We start from the raw sequence: 6,704 nt of genomic DNA, 5'->3' as shown, positions 1-6,704 counted from the left end.
GCAAATTTCAGAGTTGTGATTAATTCTGTGGCCTTCCTCATTTATTAGAAGCCCTGATTTCTCTCTCAGCATCCTTTCCCTTCTGATATATTTGCCCTACTAATACTCCTTAACCCTTTGGGCTTACCTTATCTCCTTTGGCTCTTTTGCTTCTCTTATCTTTATCCTGTTAGACTTAACTGATGTAATTTGTTTTCTCTGGGGTTCCTCCTCCTCTGTAAAGACGTGAACACTCACTCTGAATATTTCTCACTTCTTGCATTAGTCTTCGTCAGCTGAATCCCTATCTAACACGCTCTACATGAACGTTTGTAGCCAAGTCCAGGCTTTTCTCATACTTCTCAATTTTCATTCCTCTTTGCAGAGTGTCATATGATCCTCGCCAATTCTAACTCCTGCAAATTTGTTTTAGATGCTGTTTCTCATTTTCTGATATGGAGTTGATGCTGGTATCAGGTTTTGGCTGAGCAGTTGATCTCAGCTTTGAGCAAGTATTCTCTCCAGTGGTTTGGCTTATATCTCATTGAGCTTGCTAGAATTGGGGTCTTTGGTACGTATAGTTTCTGGTCTACCTCACAGTCTAATTTTGGGCTGGTCGCTATGTCTGTATGGCCCTCAGCAAAATAAAATTAGGTACATAATTATTTTTCAAATCTAAACACTTAAACTTTCTTGAAAACAATTATGAGATTCTAAAAGCAATTCTGAATTTTCTTTCTTTTTTTGTCTTCTCCTTGTCCCCCCATTGACAGTACAGAACAGGCACGGGGCCTGGGCTGTGGTGTATATGGGCTAGGTTTACTCTGCCTCTTCTTTCTAACCAGTCAGAGCAAGAACACAGACCATGGTAAGCACCAGGAGGCCTGAATTTTCTTATAAAATTGCATGGATAATCTCAAGTTTCCTTGCTTTGGGTTAAAAATTATTTCAAGTCATCATGGGGTGGAGACCTTGGATCAGAAGCTCCACTACATATATTTATTTATATTTATTTGTCTTAGATGAACAAATATGAAAAACAATATAGTTTGTTATATTTGACATATTCAGTTCAGTTGAAAAATTTTTCCAATCCCGTGGTCCATGGCTGAGATGAGGGGGAGGAGAGAAATGGAATCTTGGCTGGAGGAGCATTTGGGAACTGCTGGACTAGATGGTCCCAGAGGTCTCTGCTGATTCTTTAGTTTTGTAAGTACAGGGCTCATTTGGGGCAGGCTGGAATTTATCTCCAGTGGAAGCTGTCAGCTCTCAGGATCTTGACTCTGTAGTTGACTGGTGGGATGGAAGGCAGGAGGTTTTGCTCTAAGAAAGGGTCAATTGTCATCCTTTGCTTTCACAACAGGCCTGACCTCACGTGGGCTAGTACAATCCTTGGGAATTTATTTAGTACTCTGGAGTTAAATGTGAAGCAAATGTTTCTTCAAGCACATTTTGACCTTGCCTTTTCTTTCAGCTCTCAAGCTACCAGGAAAACAACCCAGGGAGACAGTTTTCTCACCATAGGTTCTGTTGATCAGGGTGACAAGAATATGATAAGTTAAAAGGTAACCACAGAGTCTGACATGAGTTACAAGCCTGGAATTCAGTACCATGTGGTTTCTCAGGAAATCTCAAAATTGTTGGGAAAAAACCTTTGACTTATTTGGAGAACAAGGTGTCACAGGTCTTACAGAATGGTCTGTATGAATCTTCTAGCCTTGGAGTCAGAAAAGAAAGCAGAACAAAGATGATCATATTTCACATTTATTAATTATTAGAAAACTGGAATAAATGATTAGATAACAATGAACTGGGGACCTACTCACAACATATATTTGCAACATAAAGCAAGATTATAAAGGATAATTATATAGTATAAAGAGTCATTATATTAACATGAAAATGATAATGTTCTATAACATAATTATCAAATATAACCCTAAAAATTAAAGGCAATGTTATAGTGAATAGCAACAAATATTAAAGGGAAAAAGGAAAATATTCATTTAAATACCTACTATCATAACCCGGAGGCTAAGAGTAAGGAAGGCCCTAAGGAAACAAAGAGTGCCTGGGTACAAATCCTTGCTTCATGACTTACTAATTGCATAACTTGGACAAGTTACCTATAATCCTGTGCCTTAGTTTTCCTATATGGCAAAATGGAAACTATATTAGCAATAATGCCTACTGCATAAAATTGTTAAATTAAATGATAAATACATGTAAAACACTTAGAACAGTACCTGACACACAGTGAGCACTCAATAAAAGCAGCTGTGACTATATACATCTTTGAACAAGCAGAGAAACTTAGGAGACCTACTTATAAAATAAATGGTTCTTAGGAAATAATTGAAGAACAATGATCTGTGTTTCTGTGGGCAACACCAGCCTCCTCTAGGCAATCATATATTGATTGAAAATGTTGAACAGCCATTATTTTGTTAGTCTGACCTCTACATTTGACCTAACACATAAATAGATTCAATACTGAACCAAATTTATTTGGAATCATTTAGCTTTTTCCTGTAATAAACAACATATGGAATGCCAACATATAACGGACATGTGTGAAATACCAATACTCAGAGTAAAACTGAAATCTTATGTTATTCAGCCAAAAATAAACAGGCTAAGAAAATATATAGATACCAAGGTTTTCACGTGCAGACACAATTTCCTATCATGATTTTGTAGGCTGTGAATATATTTCTTTTAATGAGAGGGATGCCTTATATGATTATAATCAGAGGTTATCCTATCTGACCCTTCATCAACCTTTGTGCAGATCTAGACCATATTCAGGTATCCACGTTCCACTTGGGTATTTTACCAGCATGTTTATATGGAACCCATGGTCATCCCTTCAAATCTTCTGCACTAGCATTCCCCATCACGATGAATGGTAGCACCACCCCTCAATCTCATGAAGGAAACTAGGTCACCTTGGAGCTTCCCTTTCCCTCTTGCTCCACATCCAGTTAATCCCTAAGTCTTGTTCTTGATCTACAGAAACAGTCTCTTCACTTATCTCCCTACTTCATCTTTTACTATGGCCTCTTACTGCTTTGACAAGCCAAGGTGATCTCTGTAATAAATCCTTAGACCAGCTCCACTTAGAACACATAACAGCTTCCACTTCTAAAACCATTTGAAATTCTTAACATGCCCCTCACAGATACACCTTGAGTCATTCTCTCCACAACTCACCACATGCCAGCGACAATAACCTTCTTGTTACTTCTCACTTCAGTACCCTCACATGAGCTGCTCCCTTTCACGAAATACTTTTCTCTCTTCCTCCCCATCCCTGCTCTGCACTCTTCACCTCACTAACTCCTCATTCTCCTTCAGGGCTCAACTGAATGTCAGTTCTTCAGGGAAGCTTTCCCAACCTCTGTGAATATAAACCCCATAACCTCTGGACGATTCCATTAGTGCACATACATGCATTATAATTATCCAATTGCTTATAAAATTTTGATGCATCTGTTCTCCTCTCTAACTGTAAGACCCAAATGGGCAGGAAATGTCTGTCCTAATCACAGACATATTATCATATTCCCACATGCTGGCACGTAGTGGGTGCTCAAATACTGAATAAATTAATAAATGAATGAATGAATATTACCTGTCTATCAGATACAAACTGTAAATGGAAAAGATTACCATGATTAGAGGCATGCTGTTTTGGTGGATACAAAACAGCAATAGAAACATGCAAGGCAAATCATAATTCTAGGTAATAAACCATAATAACCAGTAACCTCATTTGCATGAATAACTAGTAAGATGATTATAATCATCGCTCATATTTCAGGCTCTGCTGAGGCACTGAGTGGGATGCACTTGCCACTCATTCTCAGACCACAAGTTTTCCCCTAATGGCCTCCTTCACTTAAACTTCACCTACATGTGACTTCTTTGACATAGTCTGTTTCTCAAATTGATGAAACTCTCCATCTTCTCCCTCTGAATTAGGCCCAGGCCCTTCCAGTCTTCATTATTCTCCTTTTGGCTTTTTGCTATGTTACATCCAGTAAGCTGTGAGCTCCAGGGTATGTCCCCTCTGGATGTGCACACAATATTTCTCCTGCTGAAGCCATCTTCCCCCCTTTATATATTCATGTACCCCATTTAAGTCCTTTACCATTATACCCTCTATGCTCTACCCCACAATTCTTTTCTCACCCTGCATTGTGGAATTTACCCTTGTGGAAATAAATGAAGACCACCAAAATGAAAAAAAAAGAAAGCAAAATTACCAAATGATCCAGCAACCCCACGACTGGGTATATATCCAAAGGAAATGAAATCAGTAGGTCAAAGAGATATCTGCACTCCCATGTTCATTGCAGCATTATTCACAATAGCCAAGACATGGAATCAACATAAGTTTCCATTAACAGATGAATGAATAAAGAAATATCCATTTTTTATATACATATAAAGAAAATGTGATATATACACATAATGAAAGTATGGTGTGTATATATACACAATGAAGTATTATTAAGCCATAAAAAGAATGAAATCCTGTCATTTGCAACAATATGGGTGAACATGGAGGATGTTATATTAAGTGAAATAAGCCAGGCACAGAAAGAAAAATACAGCATGATCATACTCATATGTGAAATCTACAAAAGTTGATTTCATAGAAGTAGAGAGTAGAATAGTGCTTACTAGAAGTTGGACAGGGTAGTAGGGAAGGGAGATAGGGAGAGGTTGGCCAATCGATAAAAGTTATAGTTAGGTAGGAGGAATACGTTCTGATGTTCCATTGTACGGTAGGGTGACTGTAGTTAACAAAAATGTATTATATATTTCAAAATAGAAGAGAGGAATTTGAATGTTCTTCCCACAAAGAAGTGATGTTTGAAGTGCTAATTACCCTGATTTAGTCATTACACAATGTATACATATATCAAAACATCACATTATACCCCATAAATATGTATAATTATTATGTGTCAAGTAGAAAGAAAATAAAACTTAAAAAAGAAGGACAGACACTGCCTGATCTCACTTACATGTGGAAGCTAAAAAAAATTGAACTCATAGAAGTATTGAATGGTGGTTACCAGGGGCCAAGGGAGAGGGATGAATAAGGAAAGGGAAGATGTTGATCAGAAGGTCCAAAATTTCAGTTAGACAGGAGCAATAAGCTCTAGTGACCTGTTGTGCAAAACAGCGACTATAATAAATAATAATGCACTGGTATATTTCAAAATTTCTAAGAGTAGATTTTCAACGTTTCACCACAAAAAAATGATAAGTATATGAGGTGATGGATTTGTTAACGAGCTAACTTAACCATTCCACAATGTAAACATGTACCAAAACATCACATCATACCTTATAAATATATAATATATACAATTATTATTTGTCAATTAAAAATAAAATATAATGGTAACACAAGTGTCAATGTTTGCTGACATCATGCCGAAATGTGGGCCTCCCCCATGTTGCCAGATCTCTCAACTTTGAAAGACAAGCCAGATAGCTATATTTTTGCATGAATTATCTGATTTTTAAAAGTTTGCAACTAAATTTTTTTAAACTCTCACACGCCCCCCCAAAAGAGTCTACAGGAGTGATTTGGCTTGTGGAGGGTCTGATTGCCCACCCTGTTTTAGTATTTTCTTATTGCATCTTATTTATTGCCCTAAACAGAGGTTACTCAAAAACACTTGCTAATTAACAATCCGCAGAATCACCCCACACTCTGGCAGCGTGTACGATATTCAGTGCCGCTCTCTTACAATGTTGGGGCGGGGGGCGGTTGATAACCGTGTAAAACAAAGCTGTCACATTCCTCTGTAATCAGGAGCTTTCCCTTGTTGAGAACGCCTTGGTGATGATGAAACCTAAATGCTCTTGCAGTTCATCTTCTTGGGACTATCACAGGCGTGCGGCCCACCTGCTGCGGCTCAGCCACACTCAGCCGCAATCTCGGCAGTGCCCCTCCGTGCGCTGTCGCGGGCATCGGGGCAGGACAGCCTTTTGCACGCAGCTCCTGTGACGCAGAGCTTTGAGGCAGTTTCTTCCGAAAGCCCACGAAACAAATGATGAGTTTTTTTGTTTTTTTTTTTCTTTTTCATAATATTTTCAGACTCAAAAAGAAATTGCATGGCCCAACTCTCCCTTTAGGCCAATTTGGAAAAATTGTTCTTCACCTTTCGGGGCTCTTCCCCCCACATCTTCTGCTTCTGGTTCCTTTCACATCAGGAAAGTGGTGATAAAACTGTGTATCTTACAATCCGCCAGCACTTGACTGGTGCTCAAGGGGGTCACGGAGTAAATAGGTGTTTGATTAAATGTGTGTCTGAAAACGTTGGAAACCTTTGAAAGCCGGTGTCAGAGGGCTGGACTTGTGCTTCTAAGGAAGCTTCTTGTAACAGGCGGTGTTCTTTCTCCTTTCGTCAGCTCACTGTAATGGCTTGATAGCGTTTTTAGAAGTTCGTTAGGGGAATGATATGAGTGAGGTTTTGAACAAAATCAAGGCTACTCTTCCTCCCTTTCCGAAGGTGATGTCTGTGGAACTTGCTATTAATAATTAGAGAGCAGACAACAAAGAGATGCCTGAGTCATTGTCTCCGAGCTAATAAAACTAAACTCTGCAGAAAAATATTTTTTTGGAAATGCTCACAACTTAGTCACTCTGTTAAAACACAATTGACATAACTACTTTTCCTTTCAGGCCTCTCCCAAAATAA

General features: G+C 38.5%; 1 non-coding gene across 1 annotated transcript; it reads right to left on the bottom strand.

The window, feature by feature from the left end:
* Window positions 1-732: 732 nt before the first annotated feature.
* LOC138396202 (small nucleolar RNA SNORA51) lies at window positions 733-864 on the bottom strand. The gene has a single exon (XR_011235667.1). It is a non-coding gene; the product is annotated as a small nucleolar RNA SNORA51 (small nucleolar RNA).
* Between the last annotated feature and the right edge of the window lie 5,840 nt (window positions 865-6,704).

Source organism: Eulemur rufifrons, chromosome 15 (assembly GCF_041146395.1).
Source record: "Eulemur rufifrons isolate Redbay chromosome 15, OSU_ERuf_1, whole genome shotgun sequence".
In the NCBI taxonomy this organism is placed as follows: domain Eukaryota; kingdom Metazoa; phylum Chordata; class Mammalia; order Primates; family Lemuridae; genus Eulemur; species Eulemur rufifrons.
The sequence above is the reverse complement of the archived record's forward strand: the minus strand, read 5'-3'. Positions and strand labels throughout refer to the sequence as shown.